Source organism: Siphateles boraxobius, unplaced genomic scaffold (genome assembly GCF_051911475.1).
Source record: "Siphateles boraxobius isolate OS27281-9 unplaced genomic scaffold, OSU_SipBor_1 77, whole genome shotgun sequence".
In the NCBI taxonomy this organism is placed as follows: Eukaryota; Metazoa; Chordata; class Actinopteri; order Cypriniformes; family Leuciscidae; genus Siphateles; species Siphateles boraxobius.
In genome coordinates this window covers 16,459,360-16,477,048 of record NW_027509205.1, presented here as the reverse complement: position 1 = coordinate 16,477,048, position 17,689 = coordinate 16,459,360, and the positions used below count along the sequence as shown (strand labels likewise).

Genomic DNA, 17,689 nt, shown 5'->3' with positions numbered 1-17,689 from the left:
AGAGCACAAATGAAGATATTTTTAACAAAATCTGAGCGATTTCTGTCCCTCCATTGAAAACTACGCAAGTAACGCAACTACCACTTTGTCACGTCAAAAAGTTCATAAAGAGATCGTTTAACTAATCCATATAAATCGAGCGGTTCAGACCAAATTTTCTGAAGAGACACGATTGGTTTATTTGATGAACAGATTGAATTTAGGCTTTTATTCACAAATTTTCACATTCACATTAATCCGCCAACATAAACAGAAGCTCAGCCGAATCTGCTTGACACACGAGAATGAACCTCATTGGTTCTTGCGGAAGCTTAAAACGTGCTGCGAAAAATGAAAATTCTGTCAGTATTTACTCACCCTCATGTTGTTCCAGCCCCGTAAGACCTTCGTTCCTCTTCGGAACACGAATTAAGATATTTTTGATTAAATCTGAGAGCTGGATCACGCCTCCATATTCTTTAGGGATTGACACTTGTTCCCCGAAAAGTTATTAAAGACATTGTTAAAATAGTCCAAGTGACTACAGTGGCTCAATCTTAAGTTTATTAAACGACGAGAATGCTTTTGTGCGCAAAAATAACGACTTTATTTAATCTTTTAAATTATTTAAATTTCCTTCGCTGTGGGCCTCGAGTCAGTTCACTAGTGTAATAGCGTAAGCTTCTGTTGTTATACGTCACACGCATCACACACGACCAGTGTCGGCCAATAGTGAGCCTACGTATGACGTAGCTCTACGCTATCACACTACGTTAACTGACTACAGGCCCACAGAGAAGGAAATGAATAGTTGAAATAAAGTCATTATTTTTGCGCACAAAAAGTATTCTCGTCGCTTGATAAATTTAAGATTGAGCCACTGAAGTCACTTGGACAATTTTAACGATGTCTTTAATAACTTTTCGGGGCTGGTAAGTGTCAATCCCCTTAAGCAGCCTATGGAGGAGTGATCAAGCTCTCAGATTTAATCAAAAATATCTTAATTCGTGTTTCGAAGATGAAAGAAGGTCTTACGGGGTTGGAACAACATCAGGGTGAGTAAATACTGACATAATTTTCTTTTTTGGGTTAACTATCCCTTTAACACGATGGAGTGGACATGCGCTTAGCTTTCATTTACCATAACTAATGTGCATGTTGATGAATGTTTATGTGTGATTTAAAGTCTAAATTAAATCTGTTAAGAAAAGGGATCGTGCCTCTACAGAAAATTTGAAATAAACCACTCAATTCATCTGGATTATTTTTACGATCACTTAATGAAGTCAAAGTGGTAGTTGTGTAGCTGTCAACGGAGGGACAGAAATTTCTTAGATATCCTTAAAATATATTTATTTGTCGAAGATGAACGAAAGTTTACGGGTTTGGAACAACAAGAGGGTGAGTAATTAATGACAGAATATACATTTTTGGGCGAACTATCCCTTTAAGGTCAGAATTACTTCCTAACGTCCAGAGGGTGAACCATTACAAGTAATGGCTGATATCAGAACCAGTGTCAATACATAAAACTGCTCTTACATTATAGGTCAAGACACATTAACTTTTATGTGCTGCTCATAAGAAACAACATAAAATAATTTTAATTTTAAAACAATTAAATGTAATTGTAAAATTAAGAGTTCAAGCCCAACATGTGTAGCCTCTATTCTTTTAAGTAGCCGATTAGAATTACTAGAAATTTAACAATATAAGTGCAATAACTAACAACATTAGTGACTGAATTGTAAAGATACATTCATCTTAACGCACACGATTTGTTCTGGAAATAATTCCAACAATGATCATCTCCAGTGAAAAGAATGAGGACATAACTTGGGGATCAAACAGTTGAAAGTCTCAATATATGAGAAAGTCTAAATTCACAATTTTGTCAGAGCGGCCAAGGATATAAACATTTAGCTTACCGTTTAAGTTGCAAAGTCGTTTGTTGACTCTCCTGCAAGGCGGCTAATTCCACATAGAATCCATTAAGTTCACATGTTTCTAGGCCGCTGTAATTATCGCTAATGATTAGTCTCTAGATTACCAGATTTCATGCCATCGAATCTTATTTTCGTAACAATCAGAGTGACCTATAATCATAGTGTGCATATACGTAAATAATTACTTTTACTCTCGGACGAACGGAAAAATAGGAAAACAAAGCCAACACACATTTTCACTAATTTCTTCAAAATTTGATCAGAGACATTTAGGCTGTTTTTTTATTGCATTATAACTTTACCTAATGCAGGTCTATCAAAGAATTCATAAACTCGATCTTACAATGCTTATTTGTAATTGTGCGTTTTGTAGTTTTATTCAATGAACGCATCTCTTGTGCGCATGTGTCTTGTCATTTTAATACAGTGAAACCCCAATCATTTTAATATTTTATGTAAACACTGTTTTCTTTTCTTTTTGTAAATTAGCAGTTTTTGTTGTACCTATTAACTCCATTAAGCCCCACAGTAGATATAAGTAATTATTTTTTCATGTCATTTCAGAATTATCACCGTTTTTTGTGAATTTAGTGACTGATCTTAACAAATCAGTTTTGTTCAAGGCTTAAGCACTTTTTATTGTTTAATTTCTTGAAATGCCAGAAGAGAAAATGAATGCTTGCTTATGATATCGTATGAGCTGGCTAATACAAAAGCTTATACATCTTCAATCCCATGTAGACAAACCAATGGACCACCACAATTTCAAAGCAACAGAATACAGAAAATCATTTTAGCTCGTATAGAATTGGGCCTGTATTATTATACATTTCAATAACATGTAAATAATTACTGTAAATAAAACTTATTTTAAAGCTGTTACTGATGATTTTTTTTTTTATTGTTTGCAACAGACCAATTTGTCATGAACGTGTTTCTTTGAAGAGGTATTCTAAATATACAAAGGGTTTTTGGTCCAAATGTAACCACTCAAAAGCGTGATTTAATCCAGTTCCACCACATATAGTCGTCTGTCGGTCCATGCGGTACAGTCCACTTGTCTTAATGGCTTTTCCTGATGGCTTGCTGTTCTCAGGTAATGACATCTGGGTGTTTACTGTGCTGACTGGCTGAGACCCGCCGCAGGCTGAATGAGTACCTGAGGGGTGGCTGGATGGCGCGGCAGGCCGGTTTATGAGGAGGGATGGTAAACAGACAGCAGCGATGGCCAAAACCAAGGTCCTGCCCTTTGGATCGAGCAAGTCTGAAACCGGAGGAAAGAGCCAGCCAAGCAGGAAGCAAACGCAAACTCATTCCAGCCAAATCTGAGTATAATTTACATCTAGTCCTTAATAATCCATTATTCAGGAATGTGGATTTCCACAGCAACCTTCCAGTGAAAGCACTATAGTTGAGATGTTCATTAATATCATCATTGCCGCATTCTGATGTTTTTTTTCCCCACAGATGGATTTGGTCTAAAATATGAGGGCATTCAAAATCCCACAAGACTCAAAACTGGATCAGATCCAGTTTCACTTCATACCTCCTCTCTCATCCTTGTGATGTTAATCATTGTCCCACAGTTACCAGTGTTCTTTTATCACACAACACTTTTATAGGAAGACATAATGTTTGGCAGTAAACATGTCTCAAACAACATGCTGCTACGTTTGTATGCCAACAGTTCCTGAAACCCACATGAAACTAATTACATCATCCACCATTCTTAAAAAAATGTTATGCCGTCAGAAAGAAAGATCAACGGAGAGACAGACAGATAAAGAGAGGCAGAAAGACAGGTTTGCGACGTTAAGCTTAGATCTTCTTGTTTGGTATATTCTCCTTGGCACTAAAAGTCATAAAAGGCCTTCAGGTTTTACAATGTCATGTCCAAACGCAGCATCCCCCACGGCTTCTCTTTCCCCTTCTCTTTCTCTCTCCCTCCCTCTGAGCTACCATCACCTCCCCCCATGCTTTCTTCCTTCATCAGTCGAAAAGACAAGCAAATTCTTACTGCTGAAAAGCACTGAATATTGTTGAAAAGTACAGACTGGAAGGAATTTAGTGGTCTCGTGTTTGTGTTCCATTGACTTTGTTGACAGTGGTCAGAATGTTCTAATGCATGTGGCACAGATCGAACGATCTCAAAACCGCTTTTGCTACTGATGCCTTTCCAAGAACACATCAGAAGTGCCGCTTATGGTGCCAGTGCGAGTCCCTTTTAGTGTTTCTTGCTGCTTTTGAACACTTATTGTTTTAAAAATGGCAAACAGAACAGCTAAAAAAAATCTTCAATGTTGACAAAAATGTACTTTTCAAAAGAAAAAAATTAGTGTCAAACATTGTCAAAGTCATTCTTTAAAGCTGACATTCTGATTTATTGTCTGCCTTTCAAAACAAAAGACTCAGAGGTGACCAATAAATCCGTCCGTACTTTGCTTCCTCAAGCTATTTGTCCTCTTGAGTTGTAAAACACTCTAAGGCAAGCCCTACTTGAACCAGAGCTGAGAACATATAGCATCCACCAATTATCCTGTCTGTCTGCTTCTCTGCTAATTATGGCTTGCCTGCTGTGTTTGCGCGAGTGTGCGTGTGTGTCTCTTATGGACAGACGGGGGCTAATAACACCATATTTTTTGAAAAGACAGAAGGCCTCTGGCCATCGCTTTCAACACACATGCCACACAGGCAGTCCCACCCACAGCACTCAGACCTGTCATTGATGGCCATCCCCTTTCCCACTCTTAGACTCTCCGCAGCTGTGGCCTAGCGTGACAGAAAAGTGCAACAAATTACTTTGCTACCGCTTCTAGGGGCAAATGTCAAATATCACTCCATATTTACCAGAATGGAGTCATGCACAGACACTTACACAAGGATGGGTATTTTCTGTGCAGGGTGTGGATGACATGTCAGCGAGAGAGAGAGAGAGAGAGAGAGAGAGAGAGAGAGAGAGAGAGAGAGAGAGAGAGAGAGAGAGAGAGAGAGAGAGAGAAAAACTGGTTTCCTTTTCTGGATGCCATCCAGGTCTGTGCAGAGTACCAGGCAGCTGTCAGTAGGATTGATGAGCCCAGCTGGTGAAGATGTGCTGGGTGTCAGCAGGGCAGCAGATTTTAGCGAGGCCAGAGAGCACTCGCCGCATGAGTTAGGTGTGATCTGAAGAGGACGTGATTTAGAGTGCTACGACGGGGCAGGTGAGATGACTGTGCGGCGGATACTTTGCTGGTGAATCAGCTGAAAGTCATTTCAAGAAGAGGGGGGTGTGTGCAACGGTGAGCAGAGGTCAGGTTGTGCGCTTGTGCGTAAATACGCGACATTGCTGGAGGTGCAAAAGCTCTGTGCAGAAGTCCAAATGTGACCCTGGATCACAAAACCAGTCTTAAGTAGCACGGGTATATTTGTGGGAATAGCCAACAGTACATTGTATGGGTCAAAATTATCAATTTTTCTTTTATGCCAAAAAATCATTAGGATATTAACAAAAGATCATGTTCCATGAAGATATTTTGTAAATTTCCTACCGTAAATATATAAAACATTTATTTTAGTGAGTGAATGCAGCACGATCGCGAACATAAATGGACAACTTTAAAGGCGATTTTCTCAATGTTTCGATTTTTCTGCACCCTCAGATTCCAGATTTTCAAATAGTTGTATCTCGGTCAAATATTGTCCTATCCTAACAAACCATACATCAATGGAAAGCTTATTTATTCAGCTTTCATGATGTATAAATCTCAATTTAAAAAAAAATGACCCATAAGACTGGTTTTGTCATCCAGGGTCACAAATAAATGGTAAATCATTGTGGATGGTGAAATGCTTTTTGCACTGAACGTGTCTGCCAGCCCAGGGGCTAGCGAATGACTAAAACATTAGCAGGAATCCTCAGGGCTCTCACGTGCTCTCCCATCCCCCTCTGTGCTAGGCCTGTGCAAACACACATACACACACTGAGCCAAAATGGTGCCCATTCACATGCACACTTTAAAACATCATGGCCTCTCTCCGGCTGGGGAATGCGTATCCGTGCGTTGCTTCGCTCGTATACACAAAGTGTCTATTTAGGTGTGTGTCCTCATTCCAAGAGCTGTAAAGATGCCATTGGCATCTCGGCCCAGAACACTGAACCGAGTTACAGGTGTTCCTTTTAACACAGTTGCCCTAAAAAATAAAAAAAAACATTTTATGACTAAGCTTGTATGGAGGCCTGGGGAACCAGAAGTGACACAGACCCACAAAACAAGTTAAAACCACGTACCCAAGATCATAGACACCAAACACACACACACACACACACACACACACACACACACACACACACACACACACACACACACACACACACACACACACACACACACAGAGAGAGAGAGAGTACAATTATATGAGAGTAAAAATCTCTCATATAATTCACAACATATCATCATTCTCTTGAAATGTTGGTCAGAAATTTTTATGTGAATAAATGGTGTGTGTAAATCATCTTGTTTAATGAGGTAAACATTGTTTTTTTCTTCATACTGCATAACTAGTCTTTCACTAGTTAAAGTGAGCCGTTCACTCTACTTACTCTTCTTTTTACAGCGTGGTTGAAAATGAAAATAAAGCCACAATGAATCTCTTTGTATTTTTAACACAGACATTTGCATTTTAAAGGGCATCGTGATGAGTTAACTTAACAGTTTCTATGTACTGTTAAATTATTGCCTCTAATAATTATCAGTGATAAACTGCCTGAACATTAAAAAGAAATACAAATCCATTCACATTTTTATGACTGGAAAAATTATAGTGTGACATTTCAGAGTCATTGAGCTGCAGCTTACGGGCTTATTTTGGAAAGTCAAAGACATCTCAAATGCTTTGGCAGTTTGTAATTCGGCCGCGGTTTGGGATAGCTACAGTAAGATGGCCTCGACAAAGTCCTTTTTATTTAACACAAACTCTTAAATGAAAAATGTTGCGAGTAATACCTTGTTAAAGGCCTATAAGTTGACATGAACCATGGGTATAGTCTCAAAGAGTTGAGAGACAAAAGAGTATTATTTGCAACATGGCTCATTTCATTCACAAATGTCGGTGTCCAGCTAGGAATTCAAAACTTTAAGACTCATAAACAGAAGAAATAAATATTTTATATTACCATTATTACTACCACCCCCCCTTCTACTACAACAACTTCTGCATTTATTACAACTATTACTTTCACTACTACAACTATTAATAATAATAATTACAATTTAACAACTGTAAAATATACGTCTCAAAATACATTCCTGTAGATATACACACACTGAAAGAGTTGCACTGGAACTGTATTCTGCAGAATTGATGTGTTCATATGGTTTGTGAATGTTTCACCGCCCTCTGGCGGCATAATGAAGTATCGCAGTACGCTGCCCTTGCCCAAAACCTCCACTGCAGTTGTTCAACAACCCTGTTCTAGAAATACCCCCAGCAATACACATTTTGTATGTCTTCCTATAGTCAAACATAACTGAACGGACTCATCAGCTTGCTAGCAGAGACTCAAAGACCCAAATACGGTGTGTTAGAGAAAGCAGACATTCAAAGTGTGTAATGTTGGGAGGTGTCCCATTGCTCTACAGCAATGTTGACATGTCAGCTGTTTGACAATCTTTTATTTTACTCCACAGTTATAATTAAATCAAATTAGTTTGCATGCAAAATGTTCAGCATTTCATGCTTCAGCCTTTCATGTTCCTGCATGTCAGAAATGCTGTTGCATTCATTTCTTTTAAACATTTTAAAAGTTTGTGATTACTTTTTTTAAGCAATTCAGTCCATTATTGATACAGTTTGCTTATTTGTGCTAGCCATGTGCTAATAAAGCTAATGTATTAACTCATAAATAATAAATATTTAATCAATTAGAGGTGATGGATATTAGTTATATTTATGTGTGTATAGTTTGATTCAATCGTTAGTGGCACAAAGGATGTATGTGAAGTGACACTTTCGGGGACTACTCTTTCACATCACTACTCCTCAAGAACAAACACCATTAATGCAAAGACAAATGAATGTATCAAATTTAATAAATGTATTTTGGCCTAATAAAAGCACCATACCAATAACATTATAGCTCACAATACATTCACTTTCAGCGAGAATCTGTTCACTTTTAATTAAGTAACACTGTTTTTCATAATTCATCATTTAGAATATTCAGGCAACTGATTTCAGCCTGCAGTCCTATAGTGAGACTATAGGTGGCAGCACAACACCTGAGACATCAAGTACTTTTCTCATCTGACTGAGGAAACTAGAACAGGACGAAAATGTGTGCTTCCCTGCTACACAGTATTTCAAATTAGTAATATGTCTGAATACTAAGAACTCATGACAAACAATACAAAAAATTACCCTGATGATGTGATATTCTGAGATCCTGAATTGTTTGCAAATGGTGAAAAGTCTTGTATTACTGTTGCAGCACCTTTTAAAATCGATTACTGACTGATTTTAGATTCCTACTATCACTTTTTTGAAAAGTTTTTAATACTCTTCTTATGCCAACCCCAGCATTGTTTCTTATGCCAACCCCCAAAAAGTATGCCTATTTGCCTTTTTGAGGTTCAAATGGTGCAAAACGTAAATGTGTCTCATATGTCTTTAATGTTTGTGTCTTTTTTGAAGGGGCATCACTCACCTTGTAAGCACTCTGGAGCCATTTCAAATTAATTAACAAAATTACCTTCAATTAAAAAACGGCGCCGCAGATCTGACAATTTGGGCATTCATCAAGTCAGTGAGTGGCGCTCTGCCTAACAGGCTAGCAATGAGAAAAATGAGCAGTGAGGAACGAACAGGAAACGCTGGAAAGACCGGGGTGCTTTTTACCCCGCATCTGTCAATCTATCTATGCTGTTACAATTCAGTGGCAATAAATGAACATGCAATCCCGAGCCCCATCACAAATGCCACCTTGTGACAGAATACATAATAAATGGTACCTAAGAGGAAATATTCTTACTCACACACACACACACACGCACACACACACACACGCACACGCACGCACACACACGCACACGCACGCGCGCGCGCGCACGCACGCACACACACACACACACACACACCAAAGGAGGCATCAAAACAGCCAAAATATGGAACAAGGAAGGAAACGAATCTCAGTGGAGATGAAAATAACTGATAGATAGAGAAAATGATAAAGAGATTAGATGTAGGGAGAACCGGTAAAGAAAAGGGGAGGAGGAGTGCAAATGAGGTGAGAGAGGAAGGGAAAGATGCGATGAAGTGGGAGATAGAGAGATGATGATGAGAGAGGCCGTGTATGTGTGTGTGTGTGTTGGGCTGGGAGACTGTAGAGGAGATTTATGCTAGTTGTATAATTTCTTTCTCCCCATCTCCAACTCCACCTCAGGCACCGGCCCACCCTCCCTGAGTCTCCTGCACCACACACACACACACACACACACACACACACACACACACACACACACACACACACACACACACACACACACTCACACACACACACACCTCTCCTACCCACCCGCACCGGAGCCCGTGATTAAGATTCAGGCGGGATACGACTGCAGCACTTTGCAAATGGAAGACTAGACATAATTTCCCTAAAATGCTGTTTTTTATCACCGATTTCCCCTCCACCAGCCTCCCACCGCACGATTGATAGCTGATGGCACCTCTGACAACTTAACATTTTTATGACCAGATTTATGGCCTATCTGCTCCTGCCTTTTTATAGCTAAAACTCTGTAAAAATGCTTATTTCTGTGATAAGGAGAGGGAGGGTGAGTGTGTCTGTATATATGCATCTGAGAGAAGGCACCAGGCTAACGTATATTTGTCTGTGACAAGCGGAGCCACCGCATTGCAGGCTGAGGAGCGAGAATTGGTGTCGTCCTGGTTCCTTCAGGCTCTGAGCTCCACTGAACCCGAACTAGAACATTCTGTGAGGTGGCCAGGCTGCAGCTCTTTGACAATGGCGGGGTGTGTTCAGAGCAAAGGAATGCCTTCAAAGGGAGGGTCTTTCGCTCTGCATGAATTACATGGCGTATTCACTGAAATCTCACAGAAATTAAGTGGACGCCTGGCCAAACTGACTTTGATTTTGCTGATATAAATCACTTTTACATTCATTGGACTCCTCAGGGAGATTTACAGTTCAATCAACATAGTTTTATAGTGAAATTTAGGGGACTTAAACTTATACCGAAATACTTGCTGCTGAATATGGAATAGTGGCTTGAGTGTCATCCTTGATTCTTGGATTTAATCATCAGTGAATCTCTTCTGTCTTATTGTTTAATGCATAGCATTATTTTGATTAATTTTGCAATACTATTAAATTCTTAGGTTCTGAAAAAAACATGAATTTGTCCTATTATGGTTTCAACACTATAATTCTTTTCAGTTATTGTAACGACTGGTGTTTGTTTTTAATTGTCCATTTAAGCATTCTTCACCAGTAGAACATCATCAAAAAAACACAGATTACCCAAATGTGGCATTCATTTGGACACTCTTTTAATTGTGACAATGAATTTGATGAAATGTCCGATTTCACCGTAAACACGACAGACATTAAGTGCAGAGTTTATGTGGCTAAATCTTTATGTGCTCACTGTTTATGTCTCCATGGCAAACTGCTCTTTTTATGTGTCAGTGGAACCAACATTTCTTCCTGAATTGGTGAGGTATTGTTTATGTGTTGGCAGTGCCTTACTGAATGCCGCTGGAGAATTTCCATTTCTCCTACAAATCATTCACGTGCACAAGTTGGTGCTTTTTTATCCCTTCTTTTTTTTCTCTCTCCAAATTTTTATGAATGCAGATGTCCACATATATTTGTTTATATTATATCACCATGCTGAATTCCAACAGTCATGGCACTGCAGAAGCAGTGTTAGATTTACCCGCAGTAAAGCACCTCTCACATTCAGTTTCCATTCTTTCACTTACATTCATTTCTCTCTGCATACATACCTTCCTACTTATTTTTTACATTTATAATTTATTACATTTCCAAAATGACATTCCCTGGGAATAGAACCCATAACCTTTTCGTTGCTAGCACCATGCTCTACTGCTTGAGCTACAAGAACGTTACACGAATGTTAATGCTCCTCTCTTCTCTACTCAACTCCATCCCTATTTTCTTTGCCACAGTGACTGTTTGAGGACCTCAGTGTAGAATGATGCTTCCTTACCTCATCATAACCAGAAATCATACACTGAGGTTTTACAGAGGATTGAGGTCCAGTCACACTCATTTTCCACACGACTCTTCCAATCTATCTATCTATCTATCTATCTATCTATCTATCTATCTATCTATCTATCTATCTATCTATCTATCTATCTATCTATCTATCTATCTATCTATCTATCTATCTATCTATCTATCTATCTATGTTTATTTTCCCAGGGGCTCCTTTATTAGTCTAGGTCTATGAGTACATTTAGCTTTAGCATGATGAAAATGCGCTCAGTGTAATTGTAGTAGCCTAAATGCTTTCAAAACCCTGCAGGGTTGGTCTTTTTCTTTTCTTTTTTACGTTTTGTAATTGCAGAATCAACACCTTTCTGTTTTCATCTCTTTCCTAGGCTCAAACTCCCTGAAATTTTCCATCACTCTTTTTCCGTTCTGGGTGTCTAGAGAGGTGGTGGGAATTTTACGAGAAGGAATCTGAAAACGGAAAATGTGTGCTTTTAAAGTGCTCAAACCCAACAATCTTCCTAATGCAGTAAAGTGGAGTGTTAATGTCTTCCAGAGCAAAACTCTCAACACTGATGTTGTACATGGTGGCCATTGCTTCGTTGCTGACCAGCAACAGTTAACAGTGCATTGAAATGCAGTTCAGTTATTAAATCAGTTTAATGTCCTTGATGTACATTTAAACATGTGGGATATGTTGAAAGTCATTACTTGGAGGATCAACTTAACCTGGATAACACAGGTGTGCATGTGTGAGAAACAAGCTTGTTTGTTTGTATTTAGCCACACAAACACTGCAAGCAGCTATGTGTGTGTTCACTCTGTACATCAAGTAGATCTGTAAGTGTGCCCTGCTGATTACCTGGCTCCCATTAGGAACCCCACTGATCTCTGTCGGGTGTAAAACTGAATCCTGGAGTTCACCCAAGGCATTCACAAATGTGTTTGGCCTCCATGCTTGCTCTCATTTTCCTTAAAATCTGGACAAGTACTTGCTGGTCTTAATGCCGTAACAAACAGGAGTGCTGTTCATACTCACGATGATTGCTTTGTGTATAGCAGAATTAATAAGGCATCGTTCTGTTGGCAGTGAAATGTGCCTGACTGAAATGCTTCTAAACTTCCACTTCTCCAAAGACAGAAACATATGAAGTATAATGCACTATATCAGTTATACCATGGTTGTCAGCCGATATTAGAGATTTAAATGTATCGGTATCTGTTGAAATTGGATATTTAATTGATAATGTGCATGCTCATTTCACTTTTCTAAGTTAATCTTTAATCATTCACTTAGCTTAATCTTTAAAAATTAATAAGACTGTTAAATAATATCTATTTTTAATTCTGTACATTATAATGTTTAATTGTACAATTGAAAATTTTATCAGAATTAAAAGTATTTTAAGTATTAAGTATTAGTATAGCCATTTATTGGTTAACAAACATGACATTAAAAATAATTCATAAAAATCTTGATTAAATTTTACAGGAGTCATATCGTAAGAAATGTGCTCACACTCTGGTTCTATTATCTAGGTGTGTTAACATTATATTGTACTGGCGGGGCATCTTCACACCATACCACAAATACAGTTTGTTAACATCAGAAATGCAAATGCATTAACATGTCAATGCTGCTTTTTCTCCGTCCAAGACCACCTGGTAGCAGTTGCAGTAAACTTTCAATTTGTTTTAAACTCATTTCACAAACAAATTCTGTGTTTACATAAAAGTCTAAAAGGCAAAGAAGCCTCATTATAGATCATCAAAACCAAGAAAAAATGAAAAAAATTGAAATATAATGTTATAAAATATTTAATATTATAGAAATAGTATATTTTTATTTAAAAGAATATAGCACAAATAATACACAATAAAAGTATAACAGTTCAATCTGTCTTTCCCCATGTTTCAAATCTGTCTTACGATACATGATGAATAGTTAGTACACAGAACTTAAAGCAGAAGGCTCAAACTGCTTCCATGTTATTCCAAACACAGCCCATGTCTTGGATAAAAGGAATATTTTCCATTTTGCCAATGTATGCATTTAAAATAAAGCCTTAATGATTGACCCTTATAGAGGGTAAAGGGTGATTAAATGGGGGAAAAAACAGTTATATCCTTGGCAAACATAATCATAAATCAGGCTCTCCGAATTCCTATAAATCATTTGACATTTGTTTCAAATCCATCATTAATGAGGATTCACTGTATTAGTATGTTTCGTGCATGTTGCGTGTATGTGTAGTTGCTTATTTGTGTGTACAAATACCTATTTAAGGCCTGTTTTGTCTGGCTGAGATTTTCCAAAGCTTGCTCTTTAGGATGTTCCTCATTAGTGTGAATATTAATGCGGACAGAAAAAAAGGGGAAGGCAGTAGGACAGGGAGGAAAAATGTAAAAGGAATTTGGAAGAGCTTTTTAAAGGGGCCATTTCATCTGAATCGTTATTTTTTTGCGGTCCTCCCAAGGCTCGTAACTGGCGGTCTATGAAGAGAGACAAGCCGCAGAGGGGCTTCATTTAAAACCTAAAGGTCACAGCACAGAGAAAGGTCTCCAGCTCAGCCAAAAATATAAAAAAGTGGAGGTGGAGAAAGAAACTGAAAGAAAGAGAGAGAGAGAGAGAGAGAGAGAGAGAGAGAGAGAGAGAAGGGTACTGAGGGTGGGTGCATGTGTAAACTTATACAAGGGGTAAATGACAACTACTGAATGCAAATGTATTCAGAAAAAAGCATACAGATATCAAGCCAAATCAAACACAAATCAAGCCAAATGTAATGACATAAAAACAGAAGAAAAAAAAGACACATTTTGAAAACATGATGAAGTCATTAAAGCAAACAGAACAATGTATTTTTCTAACGAGCTTATGTGAATCAATTCCATCCAACCACATGAAAAAAATTCTCTTATCCCTATTTTGTCGATCTTCGTTTCTTTCACATGCAATTATTTTTCTGGACAGCACTTCGGAAATCGAAACGTTGTTAGGAAAATCTGCGCTGGAGCCATCGCTTAAAAGTGCATTGGCACTCTGCCTTTAATGCAGGTACCTGGCAGTCATGCTTTTCCAGCTTGGTTGAAACCCAGAGTCTTTGTCAGATGGGAAATTAATTTTGCTGTGTTCCATCCCGTGAAAAAACTTTTCCATTCAGCAATTATACGCCAAGAACAAAAGCCACCTTTACATTTTCAAAGCAAATTGCTTACACTCTTACTGCCATCACTTTTGAGGCATTTAGTTTGCTCAACAGTTGGTGTTCAAGCATAGGGCATTAGCAATGGTTGTCTGTTGCAGTGCAATCTGTGCCGTTTCTCCAACCACCATGGCAGCTAGTCCTTTACACACCGCCGTAATCAATCACTTGTTTATCTGTGGGCTTACTTAAATTACCCAGTGAGTACACCACACAACACCACAAACCCAGAAGAGCAGTGTGAGCCAGACGACAGACCTTGATCTAAAGCCCTGCACTCTGCACTGATAACACTCCGGCTTCCCCTTTAATGTCCCCAGCACAGAGAGATGCACCAGGCCCCCTAGTAAACGGAATGCCCCTGCTCGCTTGTAAAAGTAGGGTCCCTGGAAGACAGAGAGAGAGAGAGTGGGGGATGGGTAGGATCAGGAACGAAAGGGAAGGAGGAAAATCACACATCCAGGAATTAACTCCCTCTATCCATTGCCTGGATCAATCCCCTCTGCAATTCCCAATCCGCCCCCATCTCTCTTAAACTCATACCCAATTCCAATCATGGCCACAGTAAAGCTCTCTTGTAAAATACCACAATGCGACCTCAGACTTCAGTAAATTAGATGCCGGTTGGACCCCTTTGCTTTGAAATACAGCGCAGGTCTGCCTGGAGCAGCATTAAAACTGAGGTCAGCCCAGCCACTGCACACAAGAGATATTCCTCCTGCCATAGCGGTGTGTTTGTACGGAAGTATGTTTGCAAACCTCATTTAAAGGAGCCGAATGAGAGGCTAAAGCCTGCCAGTTTGGCATCGGCTTTGTGCATGTTTGTCAGTGGGTCTGTGCGTGCGGGTCCCTGGCGAGGGTGTACCCAGTATGCGTCAACGTGCTGCTTGGGCCAGGCATGGCCACCGATCAGATGGATGATCAAACTCTAATCATTCCCTCACGACCCATCCCGGGTAAAGCTGTCATTAATTTTGCGGAATTACATCAAATTGGAGACATTCTTTATGCGGCCCACGGCCTACAGACAGTTATACGATGGGGACTGCTGTGCTAAGCAGATGGGGCAGCTTGGCCGTGCATACTAAATACTGCTGCCCCCCTTCATGTTTCTCCCTTTCTCTCTGGCACACCAGCTCTCTCTCTCTCTCTCTCCCCGTCTCTTCATCTCTGTCACTTACACACTTCCCTCTCTCTTTGTCTTTTACCCTTCTGGGGTCTTTGATTGACTTTAAGATTTTACTTTACCTGTCTTCTCCCTGTCCTTCTATAATTCACTTTAGATATTTTTCATCAGTAGTATCCACATGCTCTCTTTCCAACAGGAAGGACTATATGTTCAGGGTGTGGTGGGTATTTGTTACTTACGTTTACACCTACCCTCCCAAGAAAAATGGCCCGCCCCAGAAAGCCCGTTGTCAGCTCACTCATGTTGCAACCAAATGCAAGCTACTGCATGTCATCTGCATTCACTGCACTCATTCAGACGCTAGTCTGTCACACAAGACAGAAGATGTCACTTCTCTTTCTGAGAAACATATTTTATCATGCATCTATTTTTTAATCAATAAAGGAATTTTTAAAGCAGAACACCATCATAACATTGTATCAAACTCATTTGTGCAAAATCGATTAATCGCATCTAACATGAAAGTTTTTGTTCACATAATATGTGCGTGTATATTATTATATTTATATATATTTTTATATATCTCTCTGTGTGTGTATACAAATATACACAGACATGCGCACACACACACAAATATATAATATATATAATAATATATATACACGCATATATTGTGTAAACAAAAACTTTCATGTTAGATGCGATTAATCGTGATTAATTGATTTGACAACACTAAAATAAATCTTTCGAAAATTTTGGGTGTGTGAGATTAGAGTTTAAAATGTTCTTAAATGTAAATGTCTCTTACACTCATCAGGGCTGCATTTATTTGATGAGAAATACAGTAAAATCAGTAATATTGTGAAATATTCTTACAATTTAAAATCTGAAGGAATTTAATTTTTTATTTTAATATATTTTAAAATGCAATATATATAAATATTATAGCTGTGATGGCAAAACTGAATTTTCAGCATCATTACCCCAGTCTTTAGTGTCACATGATCCTTCAGAAATCATTCTAATGTGCTGATTTGCTGCTTAAGAAACATTTATTGTTATCAAAGTTGAAAACAGGTGTGCTTAATATTTTTGTGTGGAACTGTGACACATTTTTTCAGGATTCTTTGATGAGCAGAACGCATTTTAATGATTATTATTATAATGAATTTGCACTATAAGCATCATAAAGTTACGATAAATTCTGTTCGGTTCAGAGATTGAGTACACCAAACATGTTCACTGACTTGCCAGCTGATAGTAGCCTACCCATCAAAACATGGTAGATTCATGTTAAAACAGGTTACAAAGGGCTGATTGGTAGAAAACAATTCAAATTACCACAAAAACTCAATAGGCGTCATTCTTCAGGTTTTGCACTGCAGTATCTATACAACAAGCATGAGGAATCCCTGACCAGGTTAGTAATGAGATGATGAAATGACTGGCCAACATAAGTCTGGCCTGCACCAGATCTTCTCATTGATCTCCTCAGAAACACTTGACATGAAGCGCCTGGGAGGAGGAGAGAGGTTAGGAGTGTCATGGGCCTGAGGGAGACTCGTCATCAAGCAAGGTCGGTAACACACTGTCTGTGTGCCATCAATCACACGCCTCTGCCCTTCCCCCCTTCCTGCCTGCCTCTCACGCAGCCTTCCACGCATTTCAGCCAGGCTCACTCTGTTAAAACAATCTCAGCACCTTTATTGGGCTGCCTCATTTACTGCCTGCATGCAATTACAGGCTGAGGGTGGCCATCTTGTTTGCAGTGCATGGCTACGACTACCTTCCTTGCAGGGCAAACTGGTTCTAATGTCATTATACATGCACAATCAAAGTGACAATGCAAGCTTTATTTCGTTTTCTAACACTTTCTAACAAATGTGGGGTCCAAAAAAGGGGAAAAACAGTATGGTACGATAGAATATACAGAAATAGATGGAAACGTTTTACATGATATGTTAACAAATTAAAATACATTTACAAAAACACAAAACAGCGCACAAGCCAGTATGAAGTGATCATATTCCCCAGGTGGTTAAATAGGCTTTCAATTTTTTTTTTAAATCAATCAATCAATCATTGTTTGTAATAAATTACATTGTCTTCTCTCTATATGTAATGTTCACCAGCTCGCTTAACCACACATCAAATGTTAAAACCACGTCCAGTTTCCACCTCTGAAGAAACCATCTCTTTG

General features: G+C 38.8%; 1 long non-coding RNA gene across 1 annotated transcript in view; it reads right to left on the bottom strand.

Annotated features, from left to right (window-relative positions):
• Positions 1 to 5,721: 5,721 nt before the first annotated feature.
• LOC143725715 (uncharacterized) overlaps positions 5,722 to 17,689 on the bottom strand; it is a 42,651-nt gene continuing 30,683 nt past the window's right edge. Inside the window, exon 3 of the long non-coding RNA XR_013198312.1 lies at positions 5,722 to 6,092. This is a non-coding gene — a long non-coding RNA (uncharacterized LOC143725715). The remainder of the gene's footprint in view (positions 6,093 to 17,689) is intronic.